Source organism: Phyllostomus discolor, chromosome 12 (genome assembly GCF_004126475.2).
Source record: "Phyllostomus discolor isolate MPI-MPIP mPhyDis1 chromosome 12, mPhyDis1.pri.v3, whole genome shotgun sequence".
Classification (NCBI taxonomy): domain Eukaryota; kingdom Metazoa; phylum Chordata; class Mammalia; order Chiroptera; family Phyllostomidae; genus Phyllostomus; species Phyllostomus discolor.
Window position 1 is genome coordinate 5,450,526 of NC_040914.2, and position 27,986 is coordinate 5,478,511.

A 27,986-nucleotide genomic window follows, 5' to 3' on the forward strand; every position below is an offset into this window, starting at 1 on the left:
TTTCTTCCTCCTACTTGCTGTCCCACCTGCACCGTCCCACAGTTCTCTGCCCATGGTAACAATCAAGTACTAAATGTATCTTTTTACATTTTTCTCCATGGTTGTATAATCCTATAGGGGGAAACATTATCCTATAAGGGATAATATTACCCTCATTTTCCTGCATTTTGCTTTTCTTACATGGCAATACTATGTGGAAATGCCTCTGAATTCTCAGGTAACGTGCCAATTTACTGTTGTTAATGGGTGCATAGTACACAGCAGTGTGGGGGTACGTCATTTATTTGGCGAGGTTGTTATTGATGTGCATGTCCTTTGTTTCTAGTGTTTTCCCCCCAAATTACTATCTTTATTGATAGCCTTCTTTAATTGAATTGCAGGAGCCTGACCTGCTTTGCCACCTTGTTAACTTAAGCTCTAAGCCTTTGAGAATGAATATGAAGTCTCACTAATATAATGATGACCCTTGCACAGATAGGAGATATGTTGTCTCAGGGTTCTCACTAGGTCTAGCACAGTGTTGAACCATCTACTTTAAGTGCTTTTTAATTACAAAACTGGTTAATGGATTCATTTTCCTTAAGGCAAATTATGGGTATTATGGGTACTTATGAAATAAGAGTGACAGAGAAGGTTCATGTTTTTTCATATTAACAATCTTTGGGAATCAGAATATGTAAGATTTTGTTGAGGTTTGTGATCTATTGGCATGTTTCTTTTTTTAATTTTTAAAAAAGATTTTATGTATTTATTTTTAGAGAGAGGGGAAGGGAAAGAGAGAGGGAAAACCAACATGTGGTTGCCTCTCAAGTACAGACTCCTGGGAACCTGGCTCACAACCCAGGCATGTGCCCTGACTGGGAATCAAACCGGCAACACTTTGGTTCACAGGCCCATGCTTGATCCACTGAGCTACACCAGCCAGGGTGGCATGTTTCTTTTTTAGGTGGTACTAAAAGAGTATATTTGGCTCTGTGAAACTTGTGCAGTGGTATACCCCAACAGCAGTCTGTTCCAGTTCTCTGTTGCTACATAACAAGATACCTACTCCAAAACTCAAGGCCTTAAAATGACAACAGTTTGTTATTTTTATGAATCTCTGGTTGTTTGAAGCTCATCTTCTGCAAGTTTTACTTTGGGGGTTTCTTAAGTGGCTGCAGTCAGAAGGTAGGTGGGGCCAGAATGTTCACATGGTATCCTGGAGATGGCTTGGCCCTTTTCTCTCTGTTTAGTCTCAGAACCTCTTCTCCCATGTTGACTCACCAGCCAGTAGCAGGACTTACAGTGTGGCAATCCAGGGCTTCCTAAGTCTTCTGAAGGTGTAAGTTCAGAACTGGCCCCACATCACCTCAGCCTCATTCTGTTGGTTAAAGCGAGTCATGGGGTCAGTCCAGATTCCGTGTGGGAGGGAGGACGGAGGTCAAGCTCTGGGAGGTGGCCGTCTTTGGAGACGGGCTACCATCCAGTCATTTTCTCACAAAAGGAGAAATGCAGAGGTCAGCAGGAGCAGGTGGTATTGCAGCTTACCACCTGTCCGGTGCCCCAGGCTTCTCTTTATCTGCCCTGTCACCTTAAGACAGCTGCTTCACCTTTATTTAGCCCCACATTCTTGTTCAGGCAGGAAGAAGTAAAGCCCCAGGGCAGCGATTTTCAACCTTTTTCATTTCATGGCGCACGTAAACTAAGTATGAAACTTCTGTGGCATTCCAAAAATATGTATTTTTGCTCATCTGACCAAAAAGAAATAGATATAATTTTGATTCATTCACACTGGACAGTTATTGTGTTGGCTGTTGGCATTTTTTTTAAGTTCTCGCTAGAAGATATGCCCATTGATTTTTAGAGAGAGGGGGGCAGGGAGAGGGGGTGGAGGTAGGAGGAGAGAGAGAGAATGAGTGAAAGAGGAACATCGATGTGAGAGAGAAACATCTGTCCATTGCTTCCTGTATGCCCCTCAACCAGGGATCAAACCTGCAGCCTAGGTGTGTGCCCTGATGAGATTAAACCCACAACCTTTAGGTGTACAGGATGATGCTCCAATCAACTGAGCCACCGGCCAGGGCCAACTGTTGGCATTTTTTTTATGTGACAATCTAAGGAAAAAGAGGTCAGTGCCCCTGACAAATAGTCAGGTATCGGATGTTTTAACAATAATCGTGGCATACTGGTTGAAAACTGCTACTCCAGGGAAAGGAGACAGCACCTCTGTTAGGAAACAAAAACCTTCACTGAAATTCTTAGTGGGCTTCTGCTTGTGTCTCTTTGGCTAGAACTCTGTGACATGACCACCTCTTGCTACAAAAAAGTCTCAGAAATCCAGTTTTTAAATCTGGAGTTATCAACACCCTGACCCAAGGGTCAGTAAGAAAGAAGTGGGGAGGAGGGACATGCTGAGTAGGCATCTAGGAGTAGTTTATTCAGACAGCTAAGGTAGTGGTGGATAAACTGAGGCAGCATGCATTCATTTATCAACTGTTTAGTAAATACCTGGGGTGGGCAATGCACCGAGGTTCTTATTGTGTATGTATGTTGGCTGCAAGGTTCAAGGGAGTGAACACATCTGGGAATTAAACTGATCGGGGTCTTCTGCAGGCCTTGACCAGATACTTGCTCATATCTCCCATGTAGATGTTTGAAGTTAGATTAATGGTAATAGTAATAGCCAGTCTCATTAAGGGCTTATCTGGTGTAGAAGAACTATCAACCAACTCATTAATCTTCACACTGGCTTTGTGAAGAAGGCACTGATGTTATCCTCCCTTTTCAGGCACAGGAGCAGGCAAGAGAAGTTAAAGGGCTGGACCTGCCAGAGTTGCTATGGCAAGGGAGTTGTGGAGTCCACATGATGGTCTGGCTCTGGAGTCCAAGTACTGAACCACTGTGCTTTATGGCTTTAGTTTATTACAGGAAATATTTCTTGTTGAAATAAATATGTGACAGAACAAAGTATGGAGTAGAAACCCCTTAGTACTCCATCTCCTCCACTGCCTACTGCCCACCCAAGAACGAGAACATTACTGATAACTTATGCGATCCCGTGTGTGCTGTTGTAGTACTTCCCCTTTGATGCCTGCCTGCTCTCCCAGAGTGACCACCTTCTTAAATATTTTGTTTATCATTTCTTGTCTTAAGAAATTATTTTTTGAACTTCAACTGATATTATACTGTAGATAGCCTTCTGGGACTTGCATTGATCCAAACTGTTTGGTATAACTAGTCCATTTATTTTTAACAGCCATGTAATGTGCCACTGGCTGAATATACTACCATGTTTTTGTTTTACTTATTTCCATGGCTATGGACATTTTGTTCTAGATTTTTTGTTATTCATGGGCTACTGTGAATGCTGTTATGCATATTTCTGGTTGTGCATGGACAAGAATTTTGTGGGGGGTATGTACTAGCATGAGATTGATGGGTTGTAGGATGTGAGCATCTTGAACTTTGCAAAATATTGTCAAACTGTTCTCTATAAACATTCTCACCAGGGATGTATAAGAGTTCCTGCTATTCTGTATCCTTATCATACTTGGTTTGTGAAACTTTTATTTTTGCCAGTCTGGTGGACATGGAATGAAACATTGTGGTCTTAATTTGCATTCCCTGAAAACTAGTAAAGTAAATATCTTTTCATTTGCTTCTTGTTCTGGTATAGTTGTTCATCTCTTTTGCTCCTTTTTGTTATTGATTTGTAGGTATTCTTTATATACTTTGGTTACTAATCCTGGGCAGCAGCCTATTTAACCTAATTTAAGTTTTATAATCTCATGTTATCATTCCCTTGGTTGTCTCCTCTCCCCTGTCCATGTTTCCCCCACCTGCATGATACTTCTTTGTGTGATTTGTTCCTCTTTGGAACAGCTCTCAATTTATGAGCATTTTTATACATTTGTATAAATATGTGACTGTATCCATTCCACCCACTCTACCATAGCTTTTTTATTTCAGGCATATGTTAGGGTTAGGTTCAACAGCATTTAATAGAAAATTATATAAAACAAAATGATAGTGGTCTAAGCAAGGTAAAAGTTTATTTCTCTCACATAAAGGCTAAGCGATAAGTAGGCCAGGGCTGCACTCTTGTCCGGGACTCAGGTTCCTTCTACCTTTTTGCTCCACCATCCTTATCCTATCACCTCGTGATTCAAGGTGGCTGCTCAAGTTCTAGCCATTATGGCCCAGCAAGCAGGAAAGGAGGGATGGTCACAGGTTCCCCGTCTTTTTAAAAAGACTTAATGGCCATTGTACACAAGAATTCTGCTTTTATAGATCTCGCCCAGAACTTACTCACAGTACCATATATAGTTGCAAGGGAATCTAGGAAATGTATTCTTTATTTCACATAGCCTTGTTCTTAGCTAAAAATCATGTTTTATTAAGTTAAACTAAGTTAAAGGAGGAGACTAAATGTTGGGTTAGGCAGCTAGCAACTTTACCAGTTCTGAAGTGTTCCCCTAAAAAAGACTCTTAAAGAAGCTCCCAGACACCAGGATGGTGCCTCTACATGATACCCATTTTGAGTCTTTGGTTTATCACACAGACACTTATTGAGCACCTGTTTTGTATAGCATAGTTCCGGAAGCTGGAAAGACAGCAGTGAACAAAACAAATGAAGTCCCCATCCTCGTGGACCTTCCATTGTGATTGGGAAGAGAGATCATAAAGGAGGGTATATAATGAGTCAGAAAGGGATATTAACAGGTGTGGAAGAAACAAAGGAGGAGGCACGGAGAGTTGACAGCATGTGGTGCTGTTTCAGCCAGAGTGGTCAGGAAAGGCCTCTTTCATGAGGTGACATTGGAACAGAAGTGAGAGTGGGGAGTAAGATGTCTGAGGGAAGAGCATCTGGGGCACAGTGAGGGCCAGTGAAAGGCCCTGAGGTGAGACAGCGCCTGGCATCCTGGAGGGATTTCAGAGTGGTCAGTGGGGCTCCAGAGGAGCGGGCGAGGGAGAAAGAGGTGGGAGATCAGAGCAGAAGGACAACAGGGACAGGTCGTGTGGGGCCTCGTGGGCCACAGCGGGGACTTTTGGTTTTACCCACGGTGACATGGCGCCTCAGGAGGAAGATGTAAGCTGATCACTAGCATGTGGTAGTGAAAGTAATCATGAGCTGTCTTTTCAGTCATCCTTTAATTACTTCCAGACACCTTTGGAACAAGTGAGTAGCTTCAACTCTTATTAACTTGTGACTACTCTGGTTTTATGTGTGTATAGTCACCACTGTGTACCCCACTGGATTATTTTTAAACTCAGTAGTTCAGTATTTATCTGTGCAAGGTAAGGGTTCTTTAAGGACATAATGACAATATTGTCATGATTAAAATGACAATAATTGCTTCACATCATCTGGTATCCAGTTAGTGTTAACATTCTAGATCTTCTCATAAATATCTTCATAGAATTGATGTGTTCCCAATCAGGACCCAGCAAGGTCCACTGTTGAATTTGGTTCTTATGCTTGCTGAGTCTCGTTTAATCTATGGATTTCCCTGCCCTCTTTTTTAATAGTTTATTTGTTGAGAAAAGCCATGTCATTTGTCCTGTAGATTGCCCCACAGTCTGTGTCTGGCTGATTGTGTTCCTGTGGTGGTGTTGAACGCGTTTTCCCGTCCCTGCGTTTTCTGTTAGTGAGTAGTTGGATTTAAAGGATGGATCAGATTCAGGCTTGAGGTGTGTATCGCACACACATTTTGGGGGAGGGGGAGGGGGAAGGCACTCTCCTAGCTGTTGCTGCCTATGTGTGTATATCTATTAGGAAGCATGTAAAGACCATTGTCTCTTTTTGTGATGCTCTGTAGCGTTAACGCCATAAATGACTATTGTCTACACCAGCGATTTTCAAGCAGTGTGCCACAATAATTTTTAAAACATACAATACCTGATTGTTTAGTCAGGGGTACTGACCTCTTTTCTCTTAGATTGTCAAAAGAAAAGAAAAAACAGCAGCCAACACAACAATAGCCATCTGGTGTGAAAGAATCAAAATTATACTTTTTTTTGTTACATCAAAACAAATTTTTTTGGGGGGTGTGCTACAGAATTTTAGTGATTAGTTTATGTGCATCGTGAGATGGAAAGGGTGGAAGATCACTGGCCTAGACCCATGATCTCATTTGGTGTTTGCAAAGATTGTGACATTATAATTCTCTCCTCCTCTGCATTTATTAGCTGGAATATTCCTCTAGAGAGAAACCTCCCTCATCTATTATTCAGATATCCTGGGGGTGTACTGACTCTCTTGAACTTTTGTTTACATTAGAAATTTGTATTGAACAATTAAGCTGGTGGTTTCTAATTGGCTGATTTTTATGCTGTTTTTGTTTTATGTTCCTTCATTCTGTACTTACTGGTGTCTGCTTCTCGCATCCCATCTTGGATTTGGGATTAAATAGGTGAACAAGTGACAGTCATTTCACTGTGTGGGCGCAACTGCCTCAGGCCTTACCTTTGACCAGGTGGAGTCATGTGTTTGTCAGTGTAACCCAGGGAGAGACGACTCTGGTGACATTTCCTGTTTTCTCTCTCTCTTTCTCTGACCATGTATTTTCAAACCTACAGCCTCTGGAGAGTTCTTGCTTGGTGCCAGGGGATTAAACTGTTGTGTTTGGGGCAAGAGGTTTTTGAGCATTTGAATTTTTTCTGACCTGAAACTCCATTTCTAGACAAAAGAACAATAAAGAGCTCTGCTTCACTGGAGAGGCTGGTCCTTGTAGGAGCCTGGCCAGGGGTGAGCTCTGCTCCAGCCACTGTTGTCTAGGTCGTAAATTCTTTAGAGCACCAGCATGCCTGGCATCATTTGGATGTCTTGGGATCAGTTACCTATTATGTTGTATAATCCCTAAGAGCTCTCTTTTCTTCTGGAGAGGACGCCACGTTTATTCTCTCTTGGGGGAGGGGAGGACTTGATGTGGAATGATACAGAATTCATTGATTCTTTCAGTCATTGACTTGTTTATTTGGGAGATACTTATTGAGCATCATGTGTGTTCCAAGTGCTGGGGGCAGAGCCTGAGAAGGCCCATTCTGGAGTTGATGTGCAGGTTGAAACACACAGGTGATAAAGTAGTAAACAAATTAATAACACAATTTCAGGTGGGGATGAATAATGCTATGGAGTCATCAAAGCAGAATGGTGAGTGATACACACCTGGAAGGTGGAGGGGGCTGTGGGAGGCTGGGGAGGTGTTGGGGAAAGCTTCCCTGGCATAGTGATATGTCAGCTGAGACTGCACTGGCACAAAGGTGCCAGTCCTGTAAAAGACCTAAGGCAAGACCCTTCCTTGTAGAAGAAACAGCAAGTGCAGAGGTGCTGTGTCAAGGAGTAGCACTTTTCAGTGTGGCTGGAGCATCGTAGGAGGTTAGAGGGTAGGCAGGGCTGAGAACCTGGGTTTGGGTTTGGGTTTGGGTTTTATTCTGAGTGCTGTCTCATTCATTCCCTCTGGCCACTGTGAGGAGCATAGATGGAGGAGGTGGGAGTGGGTGGAAGTGGGACAGTGGGGATGCAGCCTCTACTGGAGTGAGTAGAGGGGTGTGGTGCCAGACCTGAGTGGTAGCCTGCACGCTTGAGAGAAGTGTATGTATCAACAATTTGCCAACGGATTGGTCAGAGTGGGCGGTGAGTAGGGTGAAAGGTTTTCCAGGGCATTCTGGCTCTGGTCTGCAGGTTTCAGTGGATGTAAGAACAGTCCCAGCCCTCCTTTAACCTGAGCTGAGGGTCTTGCTCACACATGTCTCATTTAATCCTCATGACAGTAAACTTTTATTCCCCATTTTGCAGATGAGGAAACTGCAGCCCAGAGAAACGAAGCCCTTTCTTGATCAGCTGGTTGGGACTGGGGTTGGAACCTGGGGAGCCCAACCCACAGTCTGGCCTTGTTCCCCTTTTCTCTCACTGCAGCCACAAGCAGTTAATTCGTGATGTTTACACAGCTTGTGCCCAGCAGGCACCAAATGTCATTGTCCTACGTTTATGAAATCAGGAGGGGATCGAGTTCTCTTCGGTGGCTCTTCCACCATCCCTACCTACCTAGATCTTGACTCGCCTTTTATTACAGTATTACGAGTCAGAAAACAGGGAGTGACACATACGTAACTTGACACATGGGCCAGATAAGGTGTATATAGGCCCAGGACTTTGAGTTCCTGAGCCTGCTTAACTGATTGGGCTGAAAGTCTTCTCACCATCAAATCCTTCTTATCTCCTCCTCCCACACTCCACAGGTAAAGGGAGCTCACTCCCCATGGGGCGTGTGTCCTACGTGATACCTCAGCCAGTCACATGGCTTTACTTGGTGTCCTCTAGCAGAGAGGTCTGACCCTCCCCGTGCGGCCTGTGTGAAAGGTGGTACTGAGTTTGGTACTGCCTCAGGTCACCGCTCTGCCTTCAGTGACACTGATAAATGCTGGTCATCTCCTGCTCCTATTTACATTTAGGTCATGTGACAACATTTTATATTAATCCATTTTTTAAAATTCTGTTTAAAAATTCTTACTGATTCAAAAGTTACAAAAGCGACACAGTGGTTATAAAACAGTTCAAACAGAACTTTTTGTGAAGTAAAGCATGTAAGTTTCACATTCTCATCATGACCTTGGCACTTGGCAACCCCCCAGTGTCTCACCTGTCCAGAGGGACATGAAGTATGCCCTTCCTTCCTGTGTGTGCAGTAGATTGTGTTTGTTAAGAGCCATTGGGTTCAGGGGCCCCAGTGCCTGGGTTCAAGTCTGAATTTTGCAATGTACTGACTTAGGCCTTTACTTAAAAAAAAAAATCACTGCATGTCTCAGTTTTCCTATCTGTAAAATGGTGATAGTCCTAACCCCTTGGCTTGAAAGGATTCATTGTGCTAATGTACATAAAAGTTAAGGTGGCACTTGGCATGTGATAAGCACTCACATGTTAGTTATTTTTATTACTCACATATATGCGTGTGGTTGTTTGTTTTACAGGCATGCTCTACATTTATTGTTCTGCAGATTGCACTTTTCTTTAATAATCTATCTTGGAAAGCCTCCCATGGCCATGGGTCAAGGTTGGCCACGTTCTTTTTACTGACCTTACCGTGTTCCATCCTGTCCAGGCCCTGTTTTTAGACACACTGGTCATTTCCAACTTTCATTATTATAACTCTGAACATCTCATACACAAAAACCTTTGCTTCTTAGATTTTTTTTTATGGCAAAGTCCTGGCAGTACGGTTACTAAAACAAAATGTATAAATATTTTTTAAAGACTTGTGATATTTAGGCCCTGGCCAGGTAGCTCAGTCGGTTGGAGCATTGTCCTGATACACCAAGGTTGCAGGTTTGATCCTCAGTCAGGGCACAAACAAGATGCAACCAATGAATGCATAAATAAGTAGAACAACAAATTGATGTTTCTCTCTCTCTTCCCCCTCCCCCTCCCTCTTCCTCTCTCTCTAAAAATTGATAATAAATTTTTTTTAAAAAAGACGTGATGTTTATTGCCAACTTGTCTTCTGGGATATATTTATTATGCATATGTATTTCCTTGTTAGTTTTTCTAGGAGAGGTATTTTTTTTTAATCCTCACTGGAGAACATCGATCTTAGAGAGAGGGGAAGGGAGGCAGGGAGGGAAATGTCAATGTGGGAGAGAAACATCAGTTGCTTGCCTCTCACATGTGCCCTTACTGGGGACTGAACCCCCGCAACCCAGGCATGTGCCCTGACTGGAAATTGAACCCACAGTCTTTCAGTTTACAGGACGACACTCCAACCAACTGAGCTGCACCAGCTCAAGGAGGGGTATTTTTTTATTTCTTATTGTTTTGTAGGGGATTTACAAATATTTTTGTTACATGTTGCATCCTTATATTTATGTTTTTAAACATCATTCTGAGGCTTTGTTTTGCTTTAATGCTTTGGTTTTAAATGTAAGGTGAGATAAATATAACAGTATATTTTCCTCCATAGTTAACCAGTTGTCCTCATAATATTGATTGAATACTTCATCATATACAACTAACTTGAAAAGCTTTGTATGAGCCAGACTCCAGTATAAGTGTTTAAATGTTTACCTTTCAGGTCCCTACCATGAGTCAGTGAAGCAGGTTGGTAATGTCCCCACTCAGAGTGAAGAAACTGAAGCCCAAAGAGGTGACCGTGCTTGCTCACTGTCTCACAATTTGGATGAAGCAGAGACTTGTTTAAAATATTGTAGATTTATTCAGTAACCAGCCTCCTTATTTCTAATATATTTTTAGCAGCCTTTTCATCTTTCTTGGCAAATTTTCCTTTTGTCATTTTTTTTAACTTTTTTTTTCCTTTTATTGATTCCAGAGAGAGGGGAAGGGAGGGAGAAAAAGAGGGAACGAAACATCAGTGTGAGAAAGAAACATCAGTTGGTTGCCTCCTGCATATGCCCTGAACGAGGACCGAGCCCGCAACTCAGGCATATGCCCTGATTGAGAATTGAACCCATGACCTTTTGGTTTGTGGGATGACGCCAAACTAGCTGAGCCACACTGGCCAGGGCCCTTTTGCCATTTAGTAAAAGTCATTTTGAGTGTTCCTATGCCACAGTTGTAGGTTTTAGACTTGTTCCCTGCCCCGTTTCCCTGGCCAAGGCTTCCATGATAATGTTAAGTGCCAGTGGTGGTCACAGACCAGACAAAGGTGCCTCAAATCTTTTATCCTACAGGGCCTCCCTCAATGGTGGCCTGATTAGGCAGGGACCAGGATTTTTCTGAGTCTCCTTGTGACCATTCTGTGACAATGTCGTGAAGGGCTCATCTGTCCCCATGGCTGGTTAAGCCAAGGAAAAAGCTGGTATCCAGGGTCACAACTTGAGTATAAGCAGCAGTGGACAATATTCTGGGGCCTTGATTAACATTAAGAAAAAGAAAGTCAGTGCAGCAAGAGGTTGTGGGTAGCTCAGCAAGGAGCTATAGCAGAGCAAGCCCAAACATAGAGGGGGCAACCTCAGAATCGGCTGCTGGGTCTGTGGAACCAGTTGCCCATCACCTGGATATCATGAGGCCTGACATCAGACTGCTGGCTTCGCATCTCAGATTTGCCTCTTCTTGGCTGGGTAGCCTTGGTCAAGTATCTTAACTTCTCTGTGCGTTAACTTTATCTTCTCTATAGCAAAGTAATATAGAGTAATAGCTATTACTCTAGGTTTTTGTGAGGATTAAATGATCCATGTAAAGTGCTCAGAATAGCAGTTGGCACAGAGTAAACACTCAAATATGGTCATGGACCACATAATGATGTTACAGTTAACAACAGACTGCATAGACAATGGTGGTCCTTTAAGATTATAATGGAGTCTGAAAATTCCTATTGCCTAGTGTCATCGTAGCCAGGTTAAGGTTTTATCAAAATGCATTGCTCACTAGACAGTGATGCTGGTGTATACAAACCTACTGTGCTGACAGTTGTATAAAAGTATAGCACATACAATTATGTGCAGTGTGTTAAACTTGATAATAACCTCATTACTGATTTATGTGTTTAAAATACTATACTCTTTATGATTATTTTAGAATGCTTGCTTTCTACCTATATTTAAAAAGTTTGCTATAAAACTGCCATGTTATACCAGTAGCAGCCTCATACATTTTGTGTTTACCGTGTCTCTTGATCACATGATTATCTCTTGTGCCTGTTTTAATCTCATGTTTTGTACAATAAGGTGCTATATAGGCTTCTGGGCTAGGAGCGAGAAGCTGTACCATACAGCCTAGGCATGTAGTAGGCTATACTGTCTGAGGTGTGTAGGTACACTCTGATGTTCGTTCACACGACCACAAAAATCACCTAACGATGCATTTCTCAGAATGTATCCCCATCGTTACGCAGTGCGTGACTGTAAATGTTGGTCATTCTTCCTTTCTCTTTCACTGCTCTTCTCTGCTTCTGAGGGCAGGGATAAAGGTTGCAGGAGACGTGCAGATATCACTCAGGTATTTCCTGAACACCTATGACATGGCACACAAGTACAAAGGTATAGAAGGGCTCAGGATGAACACAGTTCCCTCTCTTGGCACTGGTGTTCTAGAGGGGAGGTGGACACTAAACAAACAGGTAAATAATGTGATGTTAGGTAGTGAGATGTGCTCTGAAGAAAATAGAGTAGGGTAGGGAAAAGACTAGAGAATGGCAGAGCCTACTATTTTAGCAGAGGTGATGAGAGCAGATCTCTGAAGAGATGACGTTTGGTCAAGACCTGAAAGATGAGGAGCCAGCCTGGAAACAGTTGGGAAAGCATATTCCAGACAGCACAGCAAATGGAAAGGCCCTGAGGCAGGGGCTTACAAGCGTGTTTTCAGAAGTATAAGGAGGCCAGTGTGGCTTCAGGGGTGTGAGGGAAGGGAAGCTGAGAGGAGCAGGAAATGAAGTCACATAGTGAGCCAGGTAGGAAGTTGGGGTTTTTTTTTCTAAGATTTTTAAAATTTATGTTTAGAGAGAGGGGAAGGGACGGAGAAAGAGAGGGAGAGAAATACTGATCAGATACTTCTTGTATGCACCCTGACAGGGACCAAACCTGCAGTCCAGGCATGTGCCCTGACTGGGAATCAAACCTTTTGCTTTACGGGTCAGCACCCAACCAACTGAGCCACACTGGTAAGGGCCAGGTGGGAAGTTTTTATTTAGCCTAGGTTCTTTTAGTTGAAAATAACACAAACGTGTCAGATCCACCCAAGCCTAAAAGAATTCTGAGATGCCTTCTAGAGTCTGGGAGGCATTTTCTGCTGAAGTCATGATCAGTAGGCCCAGGGTCCAGACAGATTTCTCTCTCCATTCCTTGCCTTTTGTCTGCTTGCTTCCTTCTCTGGGTTTCTCCAGGCATTTAGCTTGTCTGTAGCTCCTTCTTTTATAAAGTCTCCAGTTCCCAGGTGCTGGCAAAAACTTGACTGTCTGTCTGTCTCAGAACAGGGGGTCTGATTGGCCCAACTTTGGTCAGATGGCTACCTCTCATCCAGTGAGCTTTGAGAGGGCAGTGAGCATGACACACACACTTCTCAAAAACCAGGGACTCTCGGAAGCCTGGCAGACCACCCACTTCTTCGCCCTCCTAGCGTAGGGCATTATTCCTTTTTTTACATATGAAACATCTTCATGTTGCTGTTAAGAACATGGACCAGATGGCCTAGACTCAAAAAGCTTAACCACTCACTAGCTGTATGACCTTGGGTTTATCACTTCACCTCTCAGGGCCTCAGTTTCTTTACATATGGATGATAAAGGTTTCTACCTCAAGGGGCTATTAAGAGCAATAAATAAATTTATTTAAAAGTACTTAGTCTGAGCCTGATAGTAAAGCACTCAGGAAGTACATAGGAAGTATTAGTTATCATCATCATCTTTATTTGATTTTTCTTAAAGATTTAATTTATTTTTTATTTATTATTTTGGTTTTAATATGTTTTATTGATTGTACTATTACAGTTGTCCCATTTTCCCCCCTTCACTCCCCTCCACCCTGCACACCCTCCCTCCCACCCACATTTCCCGCCTTTAGTTCATGTCCATGGGTCATACTTATAAGTTCTTTAGCTTCTCCATTTCCCATACTGTTCTTACCCTCCCTGTCTATTTTGTACCTACCATCTATGCTACTTATTCTCTGTACCTTTTCTTTCTCCCCCTCCCACTCCCTTGTTGCTAACCCTCCATGTGATCTCCATTTCTGTGGTTCTGTTCCTGTTCTAGTTGTTTGCTTAGTTTGCTTTTGTTTTTGGTTTAGGTGTGGTTGTTAATAATTGTGAGTTTGCTGTCATTTTACAGTTCATATTTTTTATCTTCTTTTTCTTAGATAAGTCCCTTTAACATTTCATAAAATAAGGGCTTGGTGATGATGAACTCCTTTAACTTGACCTTACCTGGAAAGCACTTCATCTGCCCTTCCTTTCTAAATGAAAGCTTTGCTGGATAGAGCAATCTTGGATGTAGGTCCTTGCCTTTCATGACTTGGAATACTTCTTTCCAGCCTCTTTTTGCCTGAAAGGTGTCTTTTGAGAAATTAGCTGACAGTCTTATGAGAACTCCTTTGTAGGTAACTGTCTCCTTTTCTCTTGCTGCTTCTAAGATTCTCTCCTTTATTTTCATCTTGGGTAATGCAATTCTGATGTGCCTTGGTGTGTTCCTCCTTGGGTCCAACTTCTTTGGGACTCTCTGAGCTTCCTGGACTTCCTGGAAGTCTATTTTCTTTGCCAGACTGGGGAAGTTCTCCTTTATTATTTGTTCAAATAACTTTTCTACTTGTTGCTCTTCCTCTTTACCTTCTGGTACCCCTATGATTTGGATGTTGGAACATTTAAAGATGTCCTGGAGATTCCTAAGCCTCTCCTCATGTTTTTGAATTCTTGTTTCTTCATTCTTTTCTGATTGAATGTTTCTTTCTTCCTTCTGGTCCACTCCATTGATTTGAGTCCCAGTTTCCTTTCTATTACTATTGGTTCCCTGTACATTTTCCTTTATTGCGCTTAGCATAGCCTTCATTTTTTCCTTTATTTTGCATCCATACTCAACCAATTCTGTGAGCATCCTGATCACCAGTGCTTTGAACTGTGGATCTAATAGGTTGGCTATCTCTTGGTTGCTTAGTTGTATTTTTTCTGGAGCTTTGATCTGTTCTTTTGTTTGGGTCATATTTTTTTTTTGTCCTGATGCACCTATTACATATAAGGGGCAGAGCCTTAGGTGTTCACAGGGCAGGGCAACCCACGTCACTTCGTTGTGGTGCTGTATGTGGGGGAGGGGTCTGAGAGGGAACAATGGCACTTGCTCCGCTCTCTGCTGGCTTTCGGTCTCTTCCCCTACTTCCCACAAGCAAGTTGGGCCCTTCTGGTACTGATTCCTGGGTAGGTGGGTTTGTGTATGTTCTAGGACCCTGTGGGTCTCTCCAACAACTCTCCCATGAGGCTGGGAGTTTCTCCCACTGCCACCTCAACTCCCACAGGTGTTTTTAATCAGTGATTTGAGGCTTCATTTCCCCAAGCTGGAGCTCTGGGTTGGATGATCTGTCTCGCTCCCCCTTTGTTTCACATGGTTTATCTGCACTCGAATATGGGACCACCCCCTCCACCAGCTGCCACTGCAGTCTTGCCGGCCAGCTATAGCCTTGCTTGCCCCACACCCCAGTCCGGTGTTGGGTCCTCCAGCCGCAGCCTTGCCGTCCCCGGTCCTCCACTGCTGCTTTGCCAAGAGTCCTTTCCACATACCCATCTCCGCCACTCCTACCAGTCTGGATGAGTGTGTCTTCTTTAACTCTTTGGTTGTGGCACTTCCATACAGTTCGATTTTCTGTCATTTCTGGTTGTGTTTTGTTTTTAAATTGTTGTCCTTCTTTTGGTTGTTCGAGGAGGCATAGTGTGTCTACCTATACCTCCATCTTGGCCAGAAGTTTCTATGTATTTTTAAAGAGAGGGGAAGGGAGGGAGAAGGTGAGGGAGAGAAACATTGATGGGTTGCCTCTCATATGTGCCCCTTCCAGGGACAGAACCTACAGCCCCAGCATATGCCCCAGTCAAAATTAAACTGGCAATCTTTCACTTTACAGGATGACACCCAACAAACTGAGCTACGCTGATCATGGCTCCTCATCTTTATTTTCCTTCCTGTAGCTGGAGAGTGCTCTATAGTTCAAGCTAGAACTTGGGAATAAAGAGCCTGGGATTGATCCCAGCCTCTCCGCCAGCAACTGGCTCTGTGATCTTGGCCAAGTGAGTAATTTCTCTGGGATCCTTGGTTTCTTCATTTGCAAGGTAGGGAGAATCACAGGCTGACAAGACTCATTCATTGGATGTATGTGTGTTGTCTAAGGTTTGAGGTGATTATGGAAATTCAAGGGGTCCTAGGTATCTGGGCTCAGTGTAGCCCTGGCTCCTGATTACACCGTTGAGTGTGAGCTGTTGGTGCTGATGTTAGGAGCCACCTCGTCTACTTCACAAAGCCTGTATAGGGTGATCTCTACATAGCACAGCACTTAGCTTGTTTCCTGTAAGCACACCAGCCACCGGCTAGACTGTGGGCTCCAGAAGAGTAGGTCCCAGGTCTACACCACTCATTCCCAGTGCCCTGGCATGTGGGGCCAAGTGGGATTGCAGTAAAGCTCACCTTCATCAGGCTTCTTTTGTGAAAGACAGATCTGAAAAATAGCTTCTCAGGAAATAAATGTGTTTGTGGCCGGGCATTGGCATCACCCAGGGAATCTTGTTAACAGCTGGATTCTCTGGCCACACTCCTTGAGTGTCTGTTTGGGCAGGTGTTGTGGATAGTCATCACCTAGTTTGGCGGCCTGATAACCATTCACTATTCTTTTGTTTTGGGAACTGCTTTTCCACTATCTAGACCATTCATTTACTGAACACTCCCTACTGCGTGTACAACACTGCTCGCTCTAGACACTGAGGATGTGGCAGTGAACTAGCCCTGCCCTTGAAAATGCGGAAATAACAGTATAGTCACTCATTGCTTAACCACAGGGGTGCATCTGAGAAATGTGTCCTTAGGCAGTTTGTCATGCAAACATCATCGAGTGCTCTTATGCTGACCTAGTACAGCTCACTACACACATAGGCTGCATGGTATAACCTATTGCTCCTAGGCTGTAAGCCTGTACAGCATTTTACTGTATTGAATACTATAGACAACTGTAACACAATGGTCTTTGTGTAACTATATCTAAACATAGAAAAGGCACAGTAAAAAATACGGTATAAAAGATTAAAAAATGGAACAGCTGTACAGGACACTTACATGAAGGGAACTTGCAGGACTGGAAGTTGCTCAGGGTGAGCCAGTGAGGGAGTGCTGAGTGAACGTGAGCCTGGGACAGTACTGTCCACCACCACAGACGTTGCAGACACCGCACACTTAGGCTACACTAAATTTACTGAAATTTTTCTTCAATAATAAATTAACCTTAGCACACTATAACTTTTTTACTTTATAAACTTTAAAGTTCTTAACTCTTACTCTTTTGTAATAGCACTTAAAACATAAACACATTATACTGCTATACAAAAACATTTTCTTTACATCCTTATTCTATAAGCTTTTTACTATTTAATTTTTTTTATAAGCTTTTTAAACTTTGTTAAGAATTAAGATGCTCACACACACATTACCTTAGGTCTACACAGGGTCAGTCAGGATCGTCTATGTCTCTGCCTCTACCTCCACACCTCAACCCACTGGAAGGTCTTTAGGGGCAGGGAGCTGTCATCTCCTGTGACAACAGTGTCTTCTTCTGGAATAACCTCCTGAAGGACCTGCCTGAGGCTCCTCTTGAAGAGGTGTCACCTCTTTTCAGAAATAGGTCCATGGTAGTTTGCTTGATTTCTTTTCTTTTTCCTCACCTGAGGATATATTTATTGATTTTTAGAGACAGGGGGAGGCGGGTGGAGGTGGGAAGAGGGTGGAGAGAGAGGGAGAAAGAGAGAGACACTGATATGAGAGAAAAACTTTGGTTGCCTCCCATATGCACCTGACTGGGGATTGAACCTGCATCTCAGACATGTGCCCTGACAGGGAATCAAACCCACAACCTTTTGGTGCATAGGACCATGCTCCGACTAACTGAGCCACCTGGCCTTGGCATGTTTCTTTCTTTAGTCACAGATTTGCTTATAAGCAGATAATGCACCATGAGCATTCTTCCCTATTCATGAAAACCTTTTGGTGTTGGGGTTCATGTTTTCTAACTTTTTAAGGAGCCCGTTAAGGTCTGTCAAAGTTGTCATTGTTCACGCCTGCACATTCCAGTCTGCTCTCCTTGGCTGCCAGGTTACATCAATGTCGTACAAACCGTTCTCATTATATTAACAATAGCTGGACTTTTTCTGGACAGACCTTATATAGCCTGTCATTGACTTAACTGTATCTTACAAATTAGAAACTGTAAGTTATACAATAGATAACTGTATATTAGCAGGATCATATCATTGTCACTTTCTGATTTTAATAATTGTACTATAATTGAGAAAATATTATTCTTATGAAACACCCATTGACTACTGTAAGGGTTAAAAACAGGAACAAATTCATTGAAAAAGGAAAGTAAACCAGTGTTGGCCAGAAATCATGAAAATGACTAAAATGTTTCTTTGGGTTGGGGAGGGAACCATCATGAAAACTTAGCCATAACAAAATGCTGAATAGATTTCAAGAAATCAATGTGTTACATACACAATTTGAGTTTAAAGTTCTAAAAACTTTAGTTGGTAGAATGATTATAGATTATTTTTATTTTCTTCTTTATACTTTTATTATTTTTCACATTTTGTAGTAAGAACTTTTAGAAACAGGAGGGAAAAATGTGATACATCTTTTGCGGGAGCTACTAGGAGAGAAGTGCTATTGGATGCTAAGTCGTGGAGCATAAGCCTAATGCTGATGAGGGCATCTTTGCCCAGAGGGTTGGGTAGGCAGGAGATGAAAATGATTGGTTCCTGGTAAATTATTTGGGTAAAGGGAGTTTGGAATAACTTATGAACATTTCAGGAACATGAGCCAAAATATTGCTGTTTTTTCTGGAGCCAGTTTGAGTTGGGTCTCTCAAACTGCAACCAAGAGAGTCCTATAAAAAAAACATGCTCCTGAACTTACAGTAGGGTTATGTCCCAAATAAACTATCATAAATTGAAAATATCATAAGTCAAAAATGCATTTAATATTCAATTTAAAATTTTTTTTACTTATTTTGAGAGGGAGGGAAGTGGGGAGAGAAAGGTAGGGGGGAGAGAAACATCTATTTGTTGTTCCATTTATTTATGCATTCATTGGTTGATTCTCATATGTACCCTGACTGGGATTAAACCCTCAACCTTGGTGTACTCGGACAATGCTCTAACCAAGTGAGCCACCCTGCCAGGGCCACTCAAAAATGCATTTTATGCACCTAACCTACTGAATACCACAGCTTAGCCTAGCCTAGCTTAAAGGTGCTCAGACACTTAAGTTAGCCTACAGTTAGGCAAAATCATCTCACCGTGACTGTCCAGCATCACAAAAGAGCATCTTGCCACATATTGCTAATCCAGGAAAAGATTAAAGTTCAAAATTCCAAATATAGTTTCTACTGAATATTACTACTTTCACACTATCATAAAGTTGAAAAATGCTAAGTCAAACCATTGTAAGTTGGGAATTGTCTAATACAGTAGTTTTAGTGAATCCTAGAATTTTTATTTTCAGAATTCACCACAAATGATTTGTATGTATCAGATGTTTGAGAACCATTTTGCTAGACTTTTCTGAGTTCTGGTTCTTAGACTTCTAAGTGAGCAACAGACTTGCTTGGGGGATTTGTTAAAAATATAGAGGCTCTGCTCCAAACTGATAAAGGTTGTGATTTGGGGCCTGACTTCCTGAGTTTTGAGTAATGTCCTGGGTAATTAGATGCACATCTGATAAAAGTGCAAGGATCATGCCCAAGCTAAGGCCTTACCCATGGAGGGGGTCCCAGGGTCTTTCTCAAATGAGTGAAAGTGGAATTTGAGTTTAGATCTTTGGAAAATCATTCCTTTCCCGGCCATGTGCACTGCATCTTGTTTTAGGAGACACTTGGTAGATAATGTGAGCTTTACTAGATATAATGATTTAACCAGTGTGTAGCCCTTCAAGGAAGTTTGGAAATAGCTAGATACAGTTCATGCTGAAAAGTTGCTTCAGATTCAGAGCAAAGGCTACTCTTGAAGAACTTTGAATTGTAGTGGAAATATTCAGGAGGATAATTATTCACTGATTTAGTTTGAGGTAATTTATGGTGAATGCTTTATGTCTTTGTGTGTGTGGTACACATGTGTACCCATAGTTACTTGGAGGTGAAGGAAGGGCCACTGCCCTTTTACTAGGGTGAAAAGGAATCTTTTGAGTTGACCCATTGGGCTAGAAAATCCCTTTTTAAATACTGCCTTGTAGCAGTTTTGCTTTTAAGGCCCCAGAGCTGAAGGAAAGGGGGTGTGGAGCCTGGTGGATGTGCCCTGTTCACTGTGACCCCAGGCACTTTTGACTTTGCCACTCATTGTCGGAATCTCCCTCCCCGCCCCGCCCCCAAGGATTTGTACCCTATTCTGAGTTCTTGTAGCTCAGCCACCACAGTTGAGGGCATGGGTTGGCCAGGATTACTCAGATTTAAACTGATCATCTTCAAATGTTTTTGTTTGTGTCCGCTCAAAAAAATTTTGATAAACCTCACTCCTTATACATTGTAAAGCTAATATCTATAATAATTTTATGATACCTTTAAAGTGTTCTTATTTGTGGGAGGAAAATAGTCTATATTTTGTTAAAATGAGGTTAGATGAAGATGGACTCTAATGGAAATAAATATGTTATGGTTAGATAAACCATTGGTTGGATAAAACAAAGCCCACAAAATCTGAAATAAATCATAGTTTTTTCCTGGGAATTTTTTTCTGGTACATTTCAGAAAATTTGGTGGTCCTGTGAAACATTTCATTTACCCATATCAGGGTCACTTTAATCTATACTGCTCTGACTGTTCTGAATTCGGGAGAGTGCAACATGAACCAGAATATCCTGTTTTTAAAACTAAAGTTTATATTTACCAGAAGGATGTACAAGTCAGGAAGGACAGGCAAGTAGAGGGGCTTACAGAGCTTTATTATTCATTAAAGACTACTTCTCTGAAACCAGTATTTTGATGCATTCTGTTGTTTAGCGTCCTAGAGGTTTATGCACCCCCTGGGCAGTGTTCCTTGGGAGTAGGTAGGTGGTGGTGCAGAGGGGAATGGGCAATTGAGAAGGCAGTATGGAACATAGTCAGATCAGTTTTAGGAAGGGGAATCTGTGGAAATTGAGGATCTTACCATGGCTTCTCTTAAACACATTTGTGTTGTTATATCCATTGAACCTCTGAACCGAGGGTGGGGGTGGAAGGGTAAATAAGCACATCCAAGCCTAAAGACTGTCTGTCAGCTTCAAGAATCTGGCTGTTTTTGTTCTTTTTGTTTTTGTTCTTTCTTACAGAGCAGGAAGTCCAGAAGTAGGTAAGGTGTTACAGAGCTCGTTGACTGATCATCTCCAGGCTTTATAGACTTTCTCCTCCTGTGTGCAGGGTTAGGACCTGCTTTAAAAATAGTCATTAATTTCTTCACTCTCTTTTCTTTCCGGTTAGTCTAACTAAAGATTTGTTTACTCTGTTGGTCTCTTCAACAAGAACCAACTTTTCATTTAATTGACTTTTCTTTATTGTTAGTTTTTAACTTCATTGATTTCTTCTCTTTCCTATAATATTTTCTTGTTCTGACTTTAGTTTGCTCTTCAAGTGAAAGCTTAAGTTACTGGTTTGAAATCTTTCTTTTCTAACATAGGCACTTAAAGCTATAAATTTCTTTCTTAATACTGCTTTAACTGCATCCCATAAATTTTGATATGTTGTATTTTTGTCATCCAGTTCAAAATATTTTGTTTTCCTTGTGATTTCTTCTGTGACTCATGAGCTATTTAAAAGTATCTTGTTTAGCCCTGGCTGCTGTGGCTCAGTGGATTGAGTACCAGGTTGCCAGCTCCATTCCCAGTCAGGGCACATGCCTGGGTAGTGGCCCAGGTCCCTGGTTGGGGGTGCACAAGAGGCAGCCACACACTGATGTTTCTCTCCTTCCCTTCCCTTCTTTCTAAAACTAAATAAATGAAATCTTTTTAAAAAATAAAAGTATCTCGTTTAATCCAAAATTTGCTACATAAGGCCACCCTACCAAGACTTGGAGCCATAGAAGACCTAGCATCAGCTAATACATAGAAACCAACACAAAGAGGCAGCCAAAAGGGGGAAAAAGAAACATGCCCCAAATGAAAGAACAGGAACAATCTCAAAAAAGAAGAGCTAAATGAAATGGAGGCAAGCAATTTACCAAGAGTTCAAAAGAATAGTTATAAGGATGTTGAAGGAATTGAGCGAGAACTACAACATGAAAAAGGACATAGAAACCATAAAAAAGAGTCCTGGCCAAGATGGAGGCATAGATAGAAGCCCTTGGCTTCCTTACACAACCAAAAGGAGGATAACAACTAATGTAAAATCAATAAACAACCAAAATTGCCAGAAAATCAAACTGCATGGAACTCGGACAACCAAGGAGTTAAAGAAAAAATCAACCAGAACAACCAGTCTGGTAAGGTAGAGACCGCATGGGCAGACTCAGAATAACCACAGCAAGGCAGCTGAGGGGCAGGGCTGACTGCTGAGCTCAGCAGAGCTGCATGGGAAGGACTAGCTTAAGGGGAAAACTGAGACTCAAAGCTGACTGTGGGCTAAGGCTGGGGTTGCCGGGGTGGGAGATACTTCCAGTCTGACACTAGAGTCTGTTGGAAAGTGTGCTAGAGATGAGTAGGCAAGCTGCATTGTTCCCTCTCTGGCCCCTCCCCTTACAACTTATCAGGTGCGCCAAGACAAAGAAATATGGCCCAAATGAAAGAACGCAGCAAAACCTCGGAACTAAATGATGAGGAGATTGCCCACCTATCTGTTGGAGAATTTAAAGCCCTGGTAATCAAAATGCTCACAGAACTGATTGAAATTGAACTTGGTCGAAAAATGAAAGAACAAATGAAAGCGGTGGCACTGGGCGCATAAGGCATCTCCGGTGTGCAAGACCACAACGGGTGGACGCTGGGCACACAGGCAGCAGCTGGCAGGCCCCAAATTCAAAAGAGACCTTGCAGGCAAGAAGGGGTTGGAAAGAAGTATTCCAAGTCATGAAAGGCAAGGATCTACATCCAAGATTGTTCTATCCAGCAAAGCTTTCATTTAGAATGGAATGGCAGATAAAGCGCTTCTCAAATAAGGTCAAGTTAAAGGAGTTCATCATCACCAAGCCCTTATTATATGAAACATTAAAGGGACTTATCTAAGAAAAAGAAGATTAAAAATATGAACTGCAAAATGACAGCAAACTCACAGTTATTAACAACCACACCTAAAACAAAAGCAAACTAAGCAAACCACTAGAACAGGAACAGAACCACAGAAATGGAGATCACATGGAGGGTTAGCAACAGGGGAGTGGGAGGAGGAGAGAGGGGGGAAAGGTACAGAGAATGAGTAGCATAGATGGTAGGTAGAAAATAGACAGGGGGAGGGCAAGAATAGTATGGGAAATGTAGAAGCTAAAGAACTTATGACCCCTGGACATGAACTAAAGGGGGGAATGTGGGTGGGAGAGGGTGTGCAGGGTGGGGGGGATGAAAGGGGGGAAATAGGACAACTGTAATAGCATAATCAATAAAATATATATATTTTTAAAAATCACTTTAGCCCTGGCTGATGTAGCTCAGTGGATTGAGTGCAGGCTGTGAACCAAAGAGTTGCCAGTTCAATTACCAGTCAGGGCACATGCCTGGGTTGCAGGCCAGGTCCCCAGTGGGGGCCATATGAGAGACAACCACACATTGATATTTCTCTCGCTCTCTTTCTCCCTCCCTTTCCCTTTCTCTAAATATAAGTAAATAAAAATTTTAAAAATCATTTAGAAAAATCACTTTAAATGCAATCAGTTTAAATGCTTCAATCAGAAACATAGGATAGTTGAAATGGATAAGAAAACAAGATACATATATATGATGTCTATAAGAGACCCACCTCAGAATAAAGATAAATGTAGACTAAAAATAAAGGGATGGAAAAAGATATTTCATGCAGTGGAAAGGGGAGAAAAAGCTTGGGTAGCAATAGTTGTATCTGACAAAATAGACTTTAAAACAAAGTCTGTAGTGCCAGACAAAGAAAGGCACTACATAATGTTAAAGGGAACAATCCAACCAGAAGATAAAACCCTTGTAAACATTTATGCAAATCTTGATGAACATAAAGCAAGAAATCAACATTAATATGGTCACAGTAGGGGATGTTAATATGCCACTGATGTCTGTGGGTAGATCTTACAGACAGAAAATCAACATCAGCAAGGAAACAGTAGCCTTAAATGACACACTAGATCAGATGGATTTAACTGATATCTTCAGAGCATTTTACCCCAGAGCAGCAGAATATACATTCGATTCAAGTGCACATGGAACATTTTCTAGGATAGACCACATGTTAGGACACAAAACAAGTCTCAGTAAATTTAAGAAGATTGAAATTATATTAAGCATCTTCTCTAACCATAATGGTATGAAACTAGAAATCAATCACAAGAAAAAAACTGTAAAACACACAAAGACACGGAGGCTGAATTACATGTTACTAAACAGTGAATAACAGTTGAGATACAGGAAGAAATCAAAAGATACCTTGAAACAAATGAGAGTGAGAACACAACAACCCAAAAGCTGGAACACAGTGAAAGAAGTCCTGAGGAGAAAATTCATAGCCTTACAGGCCTACCTTAAGAAACAATAAAATCTCAAATAAAGAATCCAACTTTACACTTAAAGGAATTAGAAAAAAAAAAACAGCAATCAAAGCCCAAAGTGAGTAGAAGAAAGGAAATAAAGATCAAAGCAGAAATAACTGGAATACAGATTAAAAATGCCAGAAAAGATCAGTGAAATCAAGAACTGGTTCTTTGAATAGATAAACAAGACCGACAAACCTTTAACAAGACTCGTCAAGAATAAAGAGAAAGGACCAAATAAATGAAACCAAAAATGAAAGAGGAGAAGTAACAACTGACTCCAGAAATATAAGAGATTATAAGAGAAAATATTACAAACACCTATATGCTAACAAACTGGACAAAAATGGGTCAGTTCCTAGAAGTATATGTACAGGTTTATAAAACTGAATCAGGAAGAATCAGAATTGAATAGATGGATCACACGTGGTGAAGTTGAAACAGTAATAAAAAAAAACTCCCAACAAACAAAAGTTCTAGACTGGCTGGCTTCACAGGAGAATTTTCCAAATATTGAAAGAAGAATTAACACCTGTTTTTCTCAAACTATTCCAAAAAATTAAGAGGAGGGAAGACTGCCAAGCTTATTTTATGAGGCCAGCGTTATCCTAATTCAAAACCATCTAAAGACACTACAAAGAATGAAAATTATAGACCAATATCCCTGATGAACGTAGATGCTAGAATCCTCAACAAAATACTAGCAAACCAGATCCAGCAACACATTCAAAAGATCATACACCATGATCAAATGAGGTTTATTCCTGGGATGGAAAACTGGTACAATATCCACAAATCAATACATGTGATACACCACATAAACAGAATGAAGGATAAAAATCACATGATATTATCAGTAGATGCAGAAAAGCATTTGATAAAATCCAGCATCCATTTATATAATAACGTTTAGCAAAGTGGGAATAGAGGGAACATACCTTAACACAATAAATGCCATATATGTGACAGTCCCATAGCCAACATCATATTCAATGATTGAAAAATAAAAGCATTTAAGATCAGGAACAAGATAGCAATGTTCCTTTTCACCACTCTTAAGTCAACATAGTATTGGAAGTCCTTGCCACAGTAGTTGGGCAAGAAGAAGAAATAAAAGCCATCCAAATTGGAAACAAATAAAACTCATCATTTGCAGATGATGTGATCCTATATATAGAGAACCCCAAAAATTCCACCAAAAAAGTTACTAGAACTGCCCTGGCCAGTGTGACCCAGTTGGTTGTACCATCCTCCCATAGCCAAAGGGTTGTGGGTTTGATTCCAGTCAGGGCACATTGCCTGTGTTGCAGGTTTGATCCCGAGTCCAGGTGCATATATGGTAGGCAGCCAAATGGTGCCTCTCTCATGTCAGCGCTTCTCCTGTCCTTTCTCTCTCTCTAAAAAAAAGAAAAACAATGAAGAAATGCCCTCAGGTGAAGATTAAAAAAAAACAACTGCAACTGATAAATGAATTTAGTAAAATAGCAGGATACAAAATATCCAGACATCAGGTGCATTTCTATACACTAATAATGAACTACCAGAAAGGGAAACTAAGAAAACAATCTCACAATTGCATCAAAAAAATAAACAACCTAGGAATAAATTTAATTATTATTGATTTTAGAGGAGAGGATAGGGTAGGGTTGTTCCACTTATTTATGCATTCATTGGTTGATTCTTGTATGTACCCTCTCCAGGGATTGCAGCCACAACCTTGGCATATTGGGTGAATGCTCTAACCAACTTAGCTGCCTGATCAGGGTCCTACAGATAAATTTAACCAAGGATGTAAAAGCCCTCTACTCAGAAAATTGTAAGACACTGAAGGAAGAAATTGAAAAAACAAATAAGTGGAAGCAGATAAAATGAGTTAATGTCATTAAAATGTCTGTATTACCCAAAGCAATATATAGATTCGGTGCAATTCTTATCAAGATACCAATGACATATTTCACAGAACTAGAACAAATAGTCCAAAATTTTATATGGAACCAGAAAAGACCCTGAATAGCCACAGCAATCTTGAGAAACAAGATCAAAGTTGGAGAAGTAATGCTACCTGATATTAAGGTATACTACAAAGCCATAGTAATCCAAATATCATGGTACTGGCATTAAAAACAAAGATAAATGGAACAGAATAGAGTCCAGAAATAAGCCCACTTTGTTATGGTCTGCTAATATTTGACAGAGGGAGCGAGAACATACAATGGAGTAAGGACAGTCTATTCAGTGAATGGTGTTGGGAAAATTGAACCAATATGTGCAAAGAAGTGAAACAAGACCACCTTGTTACACCATACATAAATGGATAAAAGACTTAAGTGTAGGTGTGAAACCATATAAATTCTTGTAGAAAACATAGACAGTAAAAGTTCAGGCATTTCTCATTGCAATATTTTTTTTCTGATATCTTTGGGAAAGGGAGACAAAAGACAAAGAAATGGAACTACATCAAAATAAAAAGTTGTTACACTGCAAAGGAAACCAGCAACAAAACATACTTGCCAATGACATACCTGATAAGGGGTTAATATCCAAAGTTTATAAAGGACTTATAAAACTCAACACCAAAAAAAATGCTATTAAAAAATGGACAAAGGACTTGAGTAGACATTTCTCTAAAGAGGACATACAGATGTCCAATAGACATATGAAAAGATGCTCAATGTCATTATTCATCAGTGAAATGCATATTAAAGCCACAATAGAATATTGCTTCAGTGGCCCTCAGAATGGCTGTCATCAGTAAATCAACAAACAACAAGTGTTGGTGAGGATGTGGAGAAAAGGGAACTCTTGTGCCCTGTTAGTGGGAATGCAGATTGGTGCCAGCACTGTGGAAAGCAGTATGGACTTACCTCAAAAAATTTAAAACAGAACTGCCTGATGACCCGGTGATTCCTCTTCTGGAAATAGATCTAAAGAAACCCAAAACAGCATTATTTGCAACAGTCCCAAGTGCCCATCAGTAGATGTGTGGGTAAAAAAGCTCTGATATGTTTACACAGTGGAATACTACCAAGCCGTAAAAAGAAAGAAAATCTTACCCTTTGCAACAGCATGGATGGATCAGGAGAGTATTGTGCTAAACAAAATAATCCAGTCAGAGAAAGATAGATATATATATATATATATATATATATATATATATATATATATATATCACACACACACCATATGATATAACACATATGTGGAAACTAATGAAGCAAGTAAACTAACAAACAATATAGAAACAGACTGATAGATATGGAGAACAGACTTACAGCCGTCAGATGGGATCATGGTGAATAAGGTGAAGGGATTAAGCAAAACAAAAAAAAAATCATAGATAACAAGTGTATACCAATTACCAGAGGGAAAATGTGGTGTGGGGAGGTAGGAGATGGTAAATGGGGGACACATGGTGATAGAAGGAAACTTGGGTTGGTGAACACACAATACAATATACAGATGATTTATTATAGGATTGTACCCCTGAAACCTATATAATCTTATTAACAAATGTGACCTCATTTGTGTTATTAATGTAATTAAAACTTAATGTAATTAAGTTTAAAAAAAAACAAAAAACAAATGTGACCTCAATAAATTCAATTTTAAAATAAGAATGTAAAATGATAACCCATAGAATGAGAGAAGATACTTG

At 41.1% G+C, this 27,986-nt stretch overlaps 1 protein-coding gene across 8 annotated transcripts in view; it reads left to right on the forward strand.

Annotated features, from left to right (window-relative positions):
- SIPA1L3 (signal induced proliferation associated 1 like 3) overlaps positions 1-27,986 on the forward strand; it is a 244,966-nt gene that overhangs the window by 17,441 nt on the left and 199,539 nt on the right. The gene's annotated exons all lie outside the window — the stretch shown is intronic.